The sequence below is a fragment of the Eptatretus burgeri genome, chromosome 1 (assembly GCF_056783735.1).
Source record: "Eptatretus burgeri isolate ZD-2024b chromosome 1, Ebu_testis_v1, whole genome shotgun sequence".
NCBI lineage: Eukaryota > Metazoa > Chordata > Myxini > Myxiniformes > Myxinidae > Eptatretus > Eptatretus burgeri.
In genome coordinates, this window is record NC_140961.1 from 109771442 (window position 1) to 109790039 (window position 18598).

Here is an 18598-nt window from a genome sequence, read left to right on the forward strand (position 1 = left end):
CTGCTCACACGCAGTCCAAGGCCTTCCCTTTTGAACTGAACGCAGTGAACCACAACGGTGCATGGGCCGCACAACGCAGTCTCCGTGCCAGCTCAAGTGGCACACGCAATGAGCACAACGAATGGATGCATGAACACAAACACGGTGCACGGGCCGCCACTGCAGGCCCGTGTTGTAGCTGCCAACAGGGCAGTTCTTGCAGCTTGCAAACTGTTGCCTTGCGGATCCTGGCGCACATGGAAATGAACAGGGGGGGCAAAGCAAAAATTGAACGGGGCTGGTGAACGTGGGTAGTGGGCATGGCATGGCAAAGGTGAGCAGGCAAACACAGCCCGCAGAAGAAGGCCGCTGCAGGCAAACACAGCCCGCAGATGAACTGGCCGGCACAGGCCTTGAAGAAAACAGCCAGCAGATGAACTGGCCGGTACAGGCCTTGCAGCACAACAACAGCTGCCGATGAAGTTAGCCGGCCTCTGCCTTGCAGCAAAACACGGCCAGCCGATGGAGTTGGCTAGCCTTTGCCGTTCAGTGGAGGTTGGTGGAGGGAGTGCGGTGGTGCTGGCCACTTGGAAGGCGGGCTCGGACCTACCTTCCTGTCTCCCTCCCACCTATCGCCTTTGCCTGTCACTGTACATACCCACTCCCTTAATTTGTCAAACCCCAATTTAGCCCCAACTTATTTTTTTATTGTTTTTATTTTTACTTCCCCACTATAAATCGTCCCCTAACCCCCTTTATCGTCCTTGTTCGGCTAACCTATTCTGTCACCTAGCCTACTCCCAACCCCTACGTTCCCTTCCCGGAGGGGAATAAGGGAGAGCTAGCGTCCTGTGTCGAGGCCCACCGAAGCCTCAGAATGGCCTCCCCAGAGTTCGGCGATCTTAACACCAAGTGGGTCCAGCGGCCCACAACGACAGCGAGGGGATGGATGGTGCGGAGGGGTACATCTCCTAATCTACCCTAACCATTTAACTGTTAAACTACCCCGGGGCTTTCAACAAGCGCCTCTCGCTAAACTATTGGTTCTAACAACCCAGATTCCCGTCGCCTGTGTTGGTGTCCTCACAATTTCGGGCCTCGCCCCCCAATTTTCTCTCCGTGCCCTCACACGGTCTCCTGGCTGGGACACGTGGCTCCCTTTGGCAGGCACGACCCTCTGCCGAATCTCCCGCTATGGCACCCCGGGCACTACACTGCCTCCGAGCCTACCAGCTCCCTAACACCGGGAGTGCCCCCATGGCACCTCCCCTGAAACGCACACGTGGCAGGCCGGCCTCCCGGGCCCCTTTCCGAGGGTCACCCGTGCCCACTGCACTGCCCACGCGGCTAATGGCGCCCTGGGCCCCCGCACCAAGCAGGCGCACCCGTGCCCTCTACTCTATCCCGGCCCCCATGGGCCCATGGCCTACCGCGGCCGACTAGCCTGGTGCCCGGGGTACCCACTCAGCGATACTCACCTTTCGCAGCCACGCTCCCAAGCCCGTCAACAGGGCTCCTGCACCCCTCCAAATGGGTCTCGAGCCTACTTTCCCACCAACAACAAAACGACCTCCATTTTTCAATTTGACTAACCCAGCTAACTCACTTTATACTGACCCCGGGGTCCCTTGGGCGGAGTCACTCCTCCCCCCAATCACTCATCGCACCATGCATTCCCCCATTCACTCCCACACACACAGACCCGCTGGCCTCACTCACTCACCAAGCACATGCTTCCACTTCACTCACCAACTCTTCAACACACACACCACTGAACTCTGCCATCCTCCTAACTACCTCCCCTAACTAACTCGTGCTCCCACGTCGTCCCTTAAACTACAGCACGTTCCTTTTAACACTACGTAGCTAAGCTACGTCCCCACTACACATTCATAAGTCTGTCGCTGTCTCCAAAATAATCATTTTATTTCCCCACCTAAATCTGGCTACAATCCCTCTAACTAATCCATTCCACGGACTCCATGAGGACTTACCCCTGCCCCATGGAGTCGGTCTAGCTAAGCTAACCCTTCCCCCTAACTAGTTTCCATCCTGTGCCCCTGGTAAGGGGGGTCTTTCACCCCTTGCCCAGGAATCCTGTACACCCGAAAGAGGCTTGCTTTTTCTTTTTTTTTTTTCCATGCGCAGCACCTGCGCGGCAACTCAGAGCTCGCGCACTTTGCACCTGCCCGTGACGTCATGCAGCTGCACGTGTTCCTCGTCCCTCCTTGGACGGGACCATCCGGCAGAGATACCCCTCCTGCCGGATTCCAACCCCACGTGCAGCCATGACGTCACCGTGCGCATAAAAAAAAAACAAGCCCCACGTCTCGAGGGGTTCCCCACGCGAACACATGTGCTTTGCCCGTTGGAGCTTAACACACGATCGCGTGGAGAACCCGTCCGGTCCAAATCCGTTTACCTGCCTAAACTTTGTCCGTCCGCGGGATCGGCAAATCCACCGCGTGCGTTTCCGGACCGGGACTTCACTCTCGCAAGCGAGCACGTGGTGGTCTCGTGCGTTGCACAGCACGAACCGCGTGCTCACTGCTGGGTGAACCCGGCACGGTCCGCGAAACAGCTACAGCCGCTACACGGCTTTCGTTCCTCCCATGTCGCCGTCGTCGCCATTCAACCCACGCACACCTGCGTGTTACGACGCACACAGTCCACTCCATCACATTCACACAGGGAGACGCGGCTGCGTGCTCCCGCATGCCAACCGACATCTCCCTCTCATACCGCTCTCTCACACACACGGTCTCCCTTGCACACAGCGACCTTGCACACGGCCGTTCACTCACGCGTGCCTCACTACTCACACAAACCATACTACTCACACGTGGTGCTCCATTCACTCGCGCGGGGGCACTCACCCACGGTGCCTCACCCACGCACGCGAGGGCACTCAACCGCTGTGCCTCATCCACACACGCGGGGGCACTCACCCGCGGTACCTCACTCATACACACGGCGACACTCACACACGCGGTCTCTTCCACACACGGTGCCTCACCCACACACGCGGGGGCACTAACCCGCGGTGCCTCACTCACACTCCGTGCCTCATCCACACACGGCGTGCTGGGAAGCACGTACTCCGGCACCATCGCCACCACACCATTCACACGTGGTGCCTCACTCATACTGGCCGTTTCACTCACACACACGGCCTCACTCACACACGGTGCCCCATCCACACCCGGCGTGCTGGGAAGCACGCACTCTGGCACCATCGCCACCACACCACTCACACACGGGGTCGCTTCCACACACGGTGCCGCACTCACACCTTGCACCACACACACAGGGACAACCACACTGGGGATTCGTGTCCCCACAAGGGTCTCCGGGGCCTCTATACCCCCCAAGCTCTCCGTGCACCCGTCCACAGCACTCCTCCTCTCAACCTCGCAAAGCACGACCGAACTCACCTGGTCGTGACTCACCTCAAGGGGGCATACTCCCTCCCCTCGTTCCTGGAGGAGGCCATCCAGGTGCTCGCACCGGGTCTCTACCCAGTCCGCCAGCTCACCCCCATTATCCTCCACTACCTCTGTGTGTGTGTGTGCGTCACTTACCCCGTCTTCCTCGTGTAGTCTCTCCTCTATGGTTCCCTTCCCGGCTACCGTCACTGCCAACTCTTCACCCTTTACCTCCCTTGTCTCCACTATTATTATTTCCTTTGTCACGGCCTTCATGCCCGCCTGCAGGCTTCGGCCCATGTTCTGCGTCTCACCCCGCAGCTTTTTCATCTCTTCCTTCATGTTTGCTTCCATTCCGTTTATTTGCTGTGTATTCGCATCCATCGTCGTTTTCACTTCATTCATTTGCTTGTTCATTTCGTTTTTCATTTCATTTGTATTTGTATCCATCTTCGTTTTCACTTCATTCATTTGTTTGTTCATTGCCGCCAGCATGGCGCATAGCTGGGCCATGTTGGATGCACTCAGCTGAGCCGTTTCGGCAAGGGTTGGGGAAGGGTCTTGGTGGAGAGGGGGGGGGGAGGTGTCATACACCGCGGCCGCTGCCGCACCCACCTCGGGCCCTGGGTTCAGTTGGGCGAGTCCGTGTTCCTGCACAATCAACATTTCCTGCACGGGGATTCCATCCTGGACCATGGATTCTACATTACTATTACACATACCTAATCCACCCGGCACCCGCTCGCCTTGAGACGCCATCTTGCTTCTCGTGAAGGGTTAATTTAGCTCGCTCGTAATTTGGAGGGAATCGGGGGTCGCTTCTCTCACCCCTGGACCGATTCCCGTGAATTTAGCCGGAGACAGGAGAGCCCGTTTTCCTGTTCTCCGATACCAGTGCCGCGAGGAGGGCGATGAGTTTATATCGCACGACCTGACACCAGTGTTGCGGATTTCGCGCCCGCCGGCGTGCGACGGCCACGTAACTCGAATCGCGGCACGTCGCCCACCGGACGGACAATCCAGTCGTGACCCTCTCGGACTAACGCCGGGAACCAGTCACGGGTGGACCTTTCGGTCTCACCGCGATCGAGCCAATCAGCCCCCGCGTGGGATAGGGTTGCTCGCCAAATTCGACCTACCTAAGTACCCACGCGGAGGGTAGACCGGGCGATCGCACCTCGCCGCAGGTCGACTTCGGACACGGGCCACTTAAGCGACCCGTTCCGTACTATCAGAATAACCGAGCGGTGTTATCGTCGACCTCGACGGTTCGATTAATTATCGGGCGTACTCAGCCCACTACCAACCCTTTACGTGAAGCAAGATGAGGGTTCAATGGGGGGAAAAGACGAAGCGAAGCGGGAGAACAGTTCAACAATAAAGCACATTTATTCTCGGCACACGGGAAGCACACAAATACAATTCCACCAAAAGCACACAAAAAAAAGAAAACACAATTCCATTTACACAAAAAGCAAATGTAAAAGAGAAAACACAGTGCAGAGCTAATACCGACTACCGAGCACACGGCAACACTTATACAATTCTACTTCACAGACGGCGCCGACAACACATACCCAAAACCAAGGAAAAGAAATACCCTCAAGAATGAGGCGGGCCTGAGGCCGAGACCGGGTCGGGCCTACCCGTCTGGTGATGAGACGCGGAGCGGCGATGGCCCCGCAACCCGCGGGCCTCGTGGACGGTGTCTGGTAGGGGGTGGGAACGGGGCCCCCTTGGTCGCACTATCTCAGCGCGGGGGGAAACAGGAGGGGGTTGCTGATGCTCGGGGTATAGAGGATCTTTATTATCCCTGGTGTGCGTCTCCACCTCGGCCAGGTCGCGCTGCCGGCCTCCCTCGGGCGTGCAGCTCCCGGCACCGACGCGAGCACCCCCTCGTCCGACTCTCTTCAGCTTCTCCAGCCACTGCAGGCTTCGGGCTCCAGACTTCCACACTCGTCCCCTCCGTTCCGACTCCTTCTCGTTCTCCTTCTCGTTCTCCTTCTCGTTCTCCTTCTCGTTCTCCTTCTCGTTCTCCTTCTCGTTCTCCTTCTTCCTTTTTCTGACTGACGAACACCGTCCTTTTATCCCCCCGTAGCTTCGCCTTTGACCCCCTCCCTTTGACCTTTCACCTCGCTCCCCATTGGCCCGAGAAAAAGTGGGCGTGAAGGCTTTTTGATCCACAAATTTGCATATATCGATCGCCCTGGGGGCGGGGCCAATTCGCCCCTCGCTCACCGATTGGACGGCAAAAGTGGGCGTGTGTCGTTTTTGATCCGTTTTTGAAGCACAAAATCCGTGATTTTGTACACGCTGTTCAACGTGCGCCCTGCACGAGTCCAACACCGGTACCCACAGCGGGGCAAGAACGGTGGCGATGCTACGGTTGCGAGGCGTGACGTGAAGGTCGTGGCGGTTGTGGCGAAGCGGTGGTTGTGGTTGGTGGTTGATGTTGTGGTTGTGATGGTAATCATGGCGGTTGGTCAAAAATAAAGATAGTAAAAGAAAAACGGCTATCCTGAAGAGTCGCAGCTCGCATAAATGACATGTATTCCCACTAGACAACGGGTTTGGGCCTAACTACACATGCACTTACCGAGATACCTCACCTAAGGGACCTGAATGGTGGTTTGCGAATCTGGTAACCACAACAATATATATGTTGTTGTTGTTCTCCTTTCGGCTGCTCCCGTTAGGGGTCACCACAACAGTCATCCATTATGATCCGCATACTGATTTGGCACAGGTTTTATGCCGGATGCCCTTCCTGACGCAACCCTGGTCACCTCTTATGACACAGGGATAAGGATTGGGTTTAGCCATGATTCTGGGCTGCCCAACACCCTCTCATAGCACGGCCCTGTGCAGAGTTCCCGTCCTCAAGCAATCCTCCAACTGAAGCCTCCGAGTATCCGGATTACAGGTGCACACCACTATGCCCAGTGTGTGTGTGTATATATATATATATATATATATATATATATATATATATATATATATATATATATATATATATATATATATATATATATATATATATATATATATATATATATATATATATATATATATATATATATATATATATATATATATATATATATCTGCAACTATTCCCTGGCACTCACTGATAAACCCTTGAAAGTTTGCCGAATATCCATTTGAGAAAAATGGTAACACACACAGACAGCCAGACAAACATCTCTCTTAGTATATATTATTATCTTGATTGTTATTATTATTATTATTATTATTATTATTATTATTATTGTTATTAGATCACCTGAACTTTAGTACAGTGAGCTTATGTGACCCAGCAGTGTACGTGAGTGAGTGAGTGAGTGAGTCATTCAATCAGTCTGCACACACTTCGGTCGTTATTGCTTGAACCAAACACACAATTTTGGTGAAACTTGGCCACAAGCTTCATATTTGATGCCCAACGAAGGTTTATTGACTCCATCAAAATCTACGCTCATTAAGGGGGTCTTACAAGGAGGGGGGGGGTGGTGTTGCTGGTTGATCCCCCAAAATATGTATTTGCTCTCTTCTCCAAAACTACACACACAATTTCCATGTAACTTGACCACAACCTTCATTTCCCATGATGTACCAAAGTGTATTGACCACATCAAAATCTGCGCTCATTAATGGAGTCTACAGGGTGGGTTTTTGACCCTCCAAAATAGGTATTTGCTCTCTTCTCCAAAACTATACACACGATTTTGATGAAACTTGACCATAACCTTCATCACCCGTGACATTACCAAAGTTTGTTTACGGCATAAAAAAAATTAGGGGCCTGGACAGTCTGCGGGGAGTTCAAACCCCCCGAAAAAGGTATTTGCTTTCTGCTCCGAAATGAAGCACACAAATTCAATGAAACTTGACCACAACCTTCATCACTCGTGATGTACCACAGTTTGTTCACCAAAAAAGAAACGATCAGGGTCGAATGGGGGTTGCGTTGGGTTTGAGTGACTGTTGCTCCTGATTCAGGTGAGCTTCCGGACATGCAGTGTTTTTATTATTATTATTATGACGATGATTATTATTATTCTGTATACCTATCAATTTTATGATAAAAAAGTTGGCATATTTGGTCCAAATTGTTCATCTCTCATTTCATGTACGTTTTGAATGTCCCTTGTATATTATTGAGGTTTATTTTTGTATACAAAGTCGAGGCAAGTGGAGGAGCTAAAACATATAATTGTTCAGGATGAAACAAATGGAACAGAAGAAAGAGATGGGGAAACACATCAACAGCAGGGTTGAAGGACAAAATAGAGGGAGACTTTGAGAAATATATGGGAGGGTAGGGTGGGGTGGGGGTGGGGGGATGACTTTCGATTTTTGCTCGATCTCCACAAAGTTTTGCATTTGTGTTGGTAATACCCAGGGTCAGGTTGTAGGCACAAGGAAAAAAAATATATCCCCTCCTCCCTGTTAATTTCTATAGAACAGTTTTATAAAATGTCCTAAAGTTCCAGATAATTTCTATAGAACATTTTTTGCAGGGCTGGTGGAGATAGGAGGGGAGATAAGCATTTCAAAATGATTTTAAATGCTTTTGAAGGAAGAAGCTTCGATATTTATTGAAGATTCGTTCAGTTTGGCAATATTGAGAAAAGAGGGGGAAAAATGAATGGAGAACAGGAAGTACTGGCAGAAGGAAATTCAAGTTGAATGAGATTGCTGTGGAGTGGTAGTCGGAGTACTCATGTAGTCGAATGTTTTGATAATTATGATGTCATAGGTCACGTGGTGTGGCAGCCATGTTGGAAAAAAAATTAAAAACTTTGGACCTCTGTATCTCTGAAATTGCTCCATGAAAATAATTTAAACTTGGCACATGTGAAGTACTCCCAATGGGGAACAACTGTGATTTTATTTTATTTTATTTTTTTAGCTTATCTTGAATACAATCCAGATAAGATATTGTCATTGTGCACCATCCATCCGTCTCCTTTTTCAACTTCTCCAGCCAAACTGCTGAGCCGATCCGGCTGAAATTTAGCAGCAACGTTTCTCTCCTAACTGATAACAGGAATTGCAAAGCTCATTCCAATCACATGACTTGAATTAGGTCAAACTGATGGACTTAGTCAATTTTTGGGAAAATCACATAAATCCCTTCACAAATCTTCTCCAGACCCACCAGTCAGAATGCTACCAAATTTGAGTTACAACATGAGGACAGGGTCGTGATGTTAAATTGCAGAGGCCATGCCAATCACATGACCGGAAGTGTGTCAAAATGGTGGTCTCGCAATTTCCTTCCCAAATCTTCTTCTCCTGATCCACCAGTCAGAATGCTATCAAATTTGGGTTACAACATTAGGCCATGGCCCAGATAAGCTTACAGGTCCAGTGGTCCTATTTTTTGATGATGTCAGAGGTGGCTTCATCATGATGTCATAATTGCATACATTGAATGCTTTATCCCATCAGTTTGATAATTTTTGAGGGTCATCTAGGGCTAAATGATATGGGGGAGAGGGGGAGGGGTCACGTGGTTCCCTAACAGCTCGGCAACCTTTTTTTTTTTTTACATAAAAACCTTCAAAAATCTTCTTCACCAAAACGGATGAACAGATCGAGGGGAAACTTTACAAGTATGATCACTTTTCCATAAGTACTAAAAAGTTCTCCACCTATGACATCGTAGGTCACATGGTTTGACAGCTATGATTTTTTTGAAGAATAAAACTTGATTAACTGTCTTCTCCAGAACGGCTTGACAGATCGAAAGGAAACTTCACCCACATGTTCCCCAAGCTTTGGGGATACCAGGATGTTCATGAATAATTCATAGGTCACATGGTCTGGAAGCTGTTGGATTGAATGAAAATGTTTAAATTTTTTTTTATCTTGAACCGCTTCATCAACTGACGTGAAATGTCACAATTATGATCTAGTAGTCATGGGGGAATATATGTTATATATGTCAACCTGATTGGATGCATAGTCTGGTGGCCAGAATTATTTAATATTTTGAATCTGGGTTCATGCTTAAAGATGTAATAATGTTGGTGGAGGTATATCTGGTGATGTTGAAGAGTGCCCTTCCAGTTTTGTTTGTTCAGATTTTTTGTAACGAGGAGAGGAAATGGGATAATGTTGAGTAAGGTAGAAGGAAAATGGTTGATCTGACTTTTATTCCTTTCTGATGGATAAGTTACAAAACAAGCACTCGGATAATTATGCTTGAGCTAAGATCAATCATTAATTTTTACAAAGTTGCCAGTGAATCATCCCATTGGCATAAAAGTTAGATTGTAGAATTACTTTTGAACAGTTTCAAACACCTCTTCCTCACAAATATTTACTGGAACAATCTCAAGGACCTTTGGGTATTATAAATATGTTAACGTAACTTTGCACCAGGCACAAAATGTTCCTTCATTTTAATGATCATGCTCGATGAAAATTATACCAAAAGAAATAATAGTTCTGAGTCAAGAAGCATGTAGATATTTTTGTAAGGAATATATTGTGGATGAACATATTTGACATTTCTGCATTGAGCATAATTGGTTCATGCAAATCAGTTCCCACTTACAGCCCCCTCCCCGATCCCTGCTTCTCAACTCAGTAAAACTGCAGGCTGTCTAAAATACGTGCATGGGGTGGTGGATGAGGTTCCATGCCATTATACAGGTTGTAGTGGTGTCATGGTAGCTTTTGGATGAATAAATGGACCCAATTATGCCAATCTCTTGTCCTGAATAGATTTACGGACATCCACAGGAATCGAACGCACATTAGTGAGAACAATGCAATAAGGCCTTATCCACGAGACCACCAAGCCGTTTAAAGATACAAATGAGGATAGAGAGGGTCGGGAAGAGGATGAATGAAAGCAGTTGGGGAGGGGTTCTACCATTATTTTGTGTGTGAATTACTATGTGGCCATTTGTGCTGAATATGGCCAGGCGTGGTGCCTTCTTTGTCAATATGAAGAGAAATAGAAGTGTATCCCATCCTGTAAACTTGCTCAGCATGTTTTTGCAAAAGTATATTTAAAATCCTGCAAATCAGTATAAGGTTCCCAGGAACGTTTTTGAACGTCATTTTGACTTTTTTGATACGTGTGAACTTTTTTTATATTTTTTTGAGTCACATTTTTTGTTTTCCGCAGGGTTTTAAATGTTTTCTATGTTTCGGGTCGAAGGGTCATGGAAGAGCTGTCACGCAAATCGCACACATGCATGCAGACAAATAAATTAGACAACAGCACTGGACTTGGATGGAATCAATGGAACGTTGGTTGAAGTATATGCTAACCACCAGTTCCTCTCAATGTTTTTCCTGTCATCTTCCCTTTTCCTCCTATATCTCCTCTTATCATTATCTTCCCCTTTTCTCTCTCTCAGTCTCCTTTTTAATCTCCACTTTTTATTGTACACGAGCGAGGAACCCAGTGAAATGGCAATTAGTAAATATGGAATGTGATTATTGATGCACACCTAGTTTGTGATTTTGACTTATTGCTGATGAGTTATGGCAAACAGAATTGGAAGTGACTAATTTTATTTCATTGGAATATTTGTCAAAGGTCAACACTCAGGTTGTTATGGTAAGGAATTTGTTTTCATTATGAAAAACAGATGCTGACGTAACAAATTGGTACAGAGCAGGATCACTCAACTTTCGAGAAGAAGAGGGAGAAGAAGAAGATAGAAGAAGATAGAAGAAGATAGAAGAAGATAGAAGAAGAAGAAGAAGAAGAAGAAGAAGAAGAAGAAGAAGAAGAAGAAGAAGAAGAAGAAGAAGAAGAAGAAGATAGAAGATATGTAGAAGAAAGTTGGGTGCCCAATCATAAATAATTAAAGTCTGCTCAATACATGTACATTTATTAAAATGGGCGGCAACAAAAGAGTAATCGCACACGGCACCGACTGTCCACAGAACCGCCGGTGACTGTCCAAAACACATCGAAAGGGTCACGTGATGAGAGATGTTCTCAGGATAAAGCTTTAAGTTGTCGTGCAGCAGCCTCCGAGAAAAACCTCATTCCGAATGATACCTGGGGAGCTTAATGCAGCCATAATTTAAACCACCACCATAATAATCTATCTATAATTCCAGCAATATGTGTGTGTGTGTGTGTGTGTGTGTGTGTGTATGTGTGTGTGTGTGTGTGTCTGTGTGTGTCTCTGTGTGTGTCTGTGTCTGTGACCGCTGTTTCTCGACAACCACTGGTCCGATCTAATTGAAACTTGCAAGGTGTGTTTCTGGGGACCTGAGTATGTGCCTTTTCAAGGTTTGATATTAATCGGACAAGTGCTTCCCACGTTATGGCCATTTATTTCCCAAACCAATGACAGGACACGTTGCTGCGTAGGCGTGGCCATTGGGGAAGAGATCCTCAGCCGCGTTCCCCATTACGGGTTACAACGTACAGACTTCCGGATAGTGATGACTTACTGTATTCTAATAATTTCTCGATTTCTCATGCGCATTTATAGATAAACACAATGCCCCAATCCAGTCGTTGTTTACGAGAGCGAAGGAATGGCCTGTGTGGTTGCTTGAAAGTTTTTTTTGGGGGGGGTGGGTTGCACATACAGCCACGCACATACGGGCATGCAAGAGCGAAGGAAGGGCCTGTGTAGTTGTTTGAAAGTTTATTTTTGGGGGTGGGTGGGTTGCACGTACGGCCACGCACGTACGGGCATGCGAGAGTGAAGGAACGGCCTGTGTGGTTGTTGTTTCTGGCATGCGGTTTGAAAGTTTTTTATTTTATTTTACTTTTTGCACATATGGCCACGTACGTATGGGTACGTACTAATAATAATAATAATAATAATAATAATAATAATAATAATAAATCATATGACCGGTATCTACAATTTGCAAATTGTCTGCTTGTTTGTTTGTGAATTTGTTACTTGCGAATTTGAAGATTTAAAATCCAATGTACTTGCGAAATCGAAGATTTGCAAGTATATCGGTTGGTCTGGTCTGATATTCTATCTGTTTGTCTGAATGTCAATCGCTTCCGGATCACAATTTTGCTCCGATCTTCACGAAACTTAACCACCTGGAAGAGGTTGTCACCAACTTGAAGCCAATTGTTTTTGAGGTCAATGCCACAGAAATCATCAATTTTAATTGACATATATATATACTGAACAAAAATATAAACGCACCAACCTAAATATCTAAGTCAAGATTGCCATTATGGGAAAATGGTCAAACCGATGATATGTTTGAACAATGGTTCCTTTGTTTTGCTCAAGACAGATGTTCCCATTGAAATTGACCACTCTGAGTGTGTGGACTCACACGTTGAGTAATCCTTCCCATGAGCACCATGGGGCTTGACAGAGTGATGGTCAGTGAGCGTGACCAGGACACAAACACTCCCTATAGCTTGCCCTATAAAAGGCCTCCCAAAAATGTGGACTGGTGCCAAATGTCAACATGCCACAGATGTCACAAATCTTGAGGGAGCGCGCCATTGGCATGCTGAATGCTGGGACGTCAGTACGGGCCGTTGCAGCACACTTCAATGTCCACCACTCCACCATTAGCCACCTGAGAACGCGCCTCAGAGAGACTGGAAGCACCGTGAACCGCCCACATGCCCGGCGACCACGTGTGACCACCGCCGGTCAGGATCGTCACATGAGGCTGCAACATCTCCGGGATCGACTCCGACCGGCCACGGGGACTGCCGATGAGACTGTCGGGCTGCATAACAGGCGCATTTCAGCCCAGACGGTGCGTAACCGCTTGAGGGAGGCCAACCTCCGAGCCCGCCGACCACACCGGGGACTCGACCTCACTGCAGTCCGGCGTCAGACCCGACTGAACTGGGCCAATGTTCACTTGCGCTGGACCCTCGCATGATGGAGGAGAGTGCTGTTCACCGATGAGTCGCGGTTCCAGCTGTATCGGGCTGATGGCGGACTCCGCGTCTGGCGTCGGGCTGGGGAGCGCTACACTGACGCCAATGTCCTTCGTCGGGTGTCACACGGTGGTGCCAGTGTTATGGTGTGGGCAGGCATATGCCATGGAGAGCGCACTCGGCTTCATTTCATTGAAGGCAACTTGAACGGGCAGCGGTACAGGGACGAGATACTCAGACCCATCGTCGTGCCGTTTGTGCGCCTTCACCATGTGACGTTTCAGCACGACAATGCTCGCCCCCATGTTGCCAGGATCTGCATGGACTTCCTCGGTGAGGAGGACATTGATGTCCTCGACTGGCCTCCATATTCTCCCGACATGTCGCCCTTCGAGCACCTTTGGGACGTTCTTGATCGATGCGTACGACAACGTTACGCAGTCCCAGAGAACATCCGCCAGCTCCGTGTGGCTCTCCAGGAGGAATGGGAAAACATCCCTCAGGCCACCATCGATAATCTGGTGATGTCCATGCGCCGGAGATGCACCGCTCTGCGTGACGCCAACGGTGGACACACCCGCTACTGACTGTGTGAACTCTGACAGTGACACCTCGGTTGTGTCGGCTGTTGTAGCGCAAAGACTGTCGTGAGAATTCTCAAGGAACTCTTTGAAATTTAATGCTCAATTGTCATGGATTCTATAACCAAATTATTGTGAAGATTTAGTATTAATGAGTTCGAGGTAAAATAGTAACAATCGCTTGGTGCGTTTATATTTTTGTTCAGTATATATATATATACACACACACCCACATATATATGTCCGAAAAACACGGGTGGATGGTGAATCATCGTCGAGGTGAAGTCTTGGTCGACCCACGTGAGTGTGTTTATTAATCTGGGAGATACTAAGTAATTAACGTACTGTTTGAAGTGAGTTAGACTGTGAGTATGTCTATTAATTACGTATTATTGGACCATGATTATGACTATTAATTTTGTTTTTTAATCACATACTATGAGAATGTACTTTTCGATCTTGAGATCACTTAAACCCTTTAAGGCCATTTCAACCTTTTTTATGTGGAATATATAGTCATAAATGAGGGGGTGTGGGGGGTGGGGGGGGGAGATGACTTACAATTTTCACCCGATCTCCACCAAATTTTGCATACATGTTTGAAGTACGAAGGGTCAGATTGTAGGCACAATGATATATCCACCCCCCCCCCCCGTGAATTTTTATAGAACAGTTCTATTGAATGTTGTCCCAAAGTTCCATAGAATTCTATTGAAATTTTTTTGCAGGACTGATCTATAATAATAAATACCAGTGTGTGTGTGTGTGTGTGTGTGTGTGTGTGTGTGTGTGTGTGTGTGTGTGTGTGTGTGTGTGTGTGTGTGTGTGTGTGTTCAGTCACCTGCGCTATGGTACCAGTTCACTCTGCACACACTGTCACTCTGCTAAACACAACAAAAAATATATACTTTCTCCTTTGTACTTTGATCCATCGACTAGTTATTACATTATGTGCACCCATGATCATTTTTTAATGATCATGATCTGGTGTGATTTTCTTTTTCATGATCATGATCATGATCTGTTGTGATTTAAAAAAAAATTTTTTAACATGAGATCGCATCGTTTCCCCTTTTTGTGTGATCTGCTTTCATTTAGGATGTTATTTTATTTCATTAGGAGCTTGGAGCGGTGTTATCTTCAATATGAAAGCTAATGAGAGGTTATTTGTTTGTATTGCTTCTCCTCTGAGATCCCAAGGTTAATCGCAACAAAATTTTATAGGTCACATGTTTTTTGACCACAATACACCTTATTAGGGGTTTTAAGGACTTTTTTCACAATTCATAACTTGTAAACACACGAGCCACCACCTGTCATGGGTGGGAGTCAGGAGGGAGTGGGGTGGGGGGGGATTGGTGATGCTGGGTACCTTTGAGAGTAGAGATATAAAATGATTTTAAATGCTTTGAAAGAAAGAAGGGAGAAGTGTTTATATTTATTGAATATTCGATCAGTTTGGTGATTTTGAGAAAGGAGGGGGGGGGGAGAATGCAGAACAGGAAAGTAGAGGCAGAAGGAAATTCAAGTGGAATGAGATTGCTGTAGAGTGACAAAATAAAGTTTTATGTTTGTTTGTTTGTTATGATTTTTGAAGTGAGGAGGGGAAATGGGATAATGTTTAACTAAGGTTGAAGTAAAATATTTGGGAAGAAAGAAGCAAAACGAGGAACACAGAGACAAATTATAATCTTCACACCTTCTCTCCGAAGAGTGGCTGCATTATGCCTTGAATAACCAAAAACACGAATTCATCAGACACACCACAAACAAAGTACGATCTAACATGAAATATTGGATGTGATATAACAGAAAAACACCACAAATCCAGAAAACTTTTCACCAGCATGTGCAAAAATCTCTGAACCAGAACCTTATAGACCCTTTGGACCTTTTAAGAACCTTTAGACCCCCTTGGACCCTTTAGAACTTTTACAACCTTTGACCCCTTGACCCTTTAGGCATTTTAGACTCTCTTCAACCCCTTAACACCCTTTTAAACCTATTTTCTCTTTGACTCCTTGAAACACTTTTAAACCTTTTTTTTCTTTGTATACGTAGTTGAGGCTACAAATGTTTGTATGCATAGAAACCTGAGGAGAGGGGGGGCACGGAAAGAGCAGATGGTGCAAGACCAGAAGGGAGGCAGTAGAAGACAGAGACCACCGACCTGTTGGCGATGGCAAAGTGATAAGCCCATCGACTCAATTTCATTGTGTGAGAATCCAATAATCTTAAAAGTCTTGGTTTGTATAGCATCAAGCTGAGCAGGATCTGCAAACATTTCTCGGCCAGAGGTGATAGCAGTACTCCATCAAGCTGCAGATGAAGGCCTTGAAGGTAGATAGGAGTTCAGGTGTTCCAAGGAAGGACTTTGGATAATGGAGGATGCCCAGTCACCTGGCTTTGGAGGCCAACTTTGAAATGTGGTTTGGCCGAGAACGATCAAGGCTGCTTGTGATATCCAGGAGTTTGAATGGCTAAACTTCCTCAAGAGGATTGTGAAGAAAGTAGATGGGAGGATTTGCCAGATGGTCCTTTCGGAGAGAGAAATTGAGAGTGTGCGATTTGTCAGGATTGAAAGACATATTCCAAGTGTTTGACCATCTTGCGATGTTTTTTCAAGGTCTGAATGGAAGGAAGAGGCTGTAACCTTCCAGTCTGAAGGATGAGGGAATTCATGGCAGAGGGTGGAGTGTCATGACAGAGGGTTATCAGCAATTAGATAAAGAGGATTTTCCAGAGAGTGAGAGAGATCATCCATGAAGATCAGGAATAGGAATGGGCATGTCTTGGGGCAATCCAGCCTTGACAGGGAGAGGAAATGAAAAGATTCCGTTAAGAGTCACACGTTGGCTGTGCGAGTAAAGGAAGTCAGGAAGCCATCTGTGAAGTTGGCCTTGGATGCCATTGGCAGAGAGTTTGGAGAGCAAGGCAGGATGCCAGACTGTATCAAAAGCACGAGATACGTTCAGAGAGATGGCCTTGATCATATGTCTGACATTGTGGGCCTCCACTATTGGTTAATAAGCTACCATACAGTGTGTCACAGTACTTGTATATCTCATTAAAAGTGACCATATGTCATGTTTTTATATTAATTTGATTGAGCATTGATAGTTTTTATTGTGACGTTAACCTTTCTCATATGAAAATATTTTTGAATCACAAATTTGGGTCGAATGCGCACGCACATTCTAAGCTCTCTGGCAAGATGGTGCACCTCACGATCAGCTTTGGGGAAATGCACCTGAGCAGTCCAACCTCCATTCCTGTTAAGCATTTGAATATGATAGATATCTTTAATTTTTTTTTTAAAAACTTTTTAAAGTTGTTTAATTTATCTGACGTCTTTCTTTAGCTTCTTGTTTATTTGTCTGTTTTTCCTTTTCTTCCAGTCCCAGTCTGATTGGCTTTTAACCCCTGAACCATGACCCTCCATGTCAAAATCGATCATTCTCATGCCGACATGCTCCCTGAACCCTGACCCCACCGATGCACAAAACTCACCTCCACCCCAAATCAACCTTTGCCTCTCTCCGTCATTCCTCTTTTGCTCCCACGAAGGGTTAGCACCTAAAATGGCAGCTTCTCCTTGCCTCCCACAGCGGTTATTATACCTCAATCAACATTCTGTTTATTCCATTCATTGCTCTTCCTACTTGCTGAAACTGATCAACACTAGCCTTTACGAGGAAGACCCTGTACGATTGCATGGATTAAGTCCGCCCACACGTTTTCTCCAATCATTCCATTCCTGACTGTGTGTGTGTGGTTGGGGGTGGGGGGGGGAAGCAGGGGGATGGAGAGAACACTGTGTAATTTTTGATTACATGATATTGTTGTGATATTGAAAGAGGAGACACCTTGTGATGGATATTACAGCAAAAAAAAATGCTGGATAAATACCATTTTGTTGAGAATAAAAGAATAGTTACTGGTAATAAAGGTTACAACTGTCACACACACTCGCCCTGGAGTTGTCTAGCTATCCATCCTGGGTTCAAACCTCGGCTCAGACAGGAATGGTCACCCTGGTATTTCATATTTAGGGTGGAGCAACAATGTGTATGCCGTCAATTGGATGGATAAGCCAGAGGACCAGTCTGCCACTCTTGATTATTGGTGGACGTTAAAGATCCCCTGCTGTTTTTTTTTTTACGTCGTGCAGGGGAGTTATCTCCAGCACATTGAACAAATTACATATTCCTGCCACCTTCATTTGAACATCAGGCGTTGCCAGCCGGTTTGTGAAGGGTTTTGGTCACAAACGTTCCCCGGTTGACCTCTTAAGAAGTTGGGAAGAAATGGGGTCGTTAAATTTACAGTAGAGTTTTGGGGTATTTGAGGGGGGGGTGCAGTGAGGTCAACGTTATTTGGGATACTACTACTACAGAGTAGTAGTGTGTGTAGTAGTAGGAGTAGTCGTCATTGACATCCTATCAAACAGAGACTGGATTATAAACTCTTGATGATTTACTTATAAGGTAATAAGTGATCAAGTTTTAAAGTACATTTTAGAGCGAGTCCAAGCTCGTACCCAGTCCTTTGAGACTTTTTTTTTCAAACAATACCGTCAGACTGATTGAAAAGAGGTCTAGATAGAAGTTCATGGGGCATAGGTCTTAAGTTGTGGCAACCCTTTGCAATAACCTCACATATTATCTTGAAGTGTGTCCAGGACGAGAGAATTTTAAGTGCAACATGAACTTGATGTAAAAAGTGTTTTACGAGAATGACTTTTAATCACATCC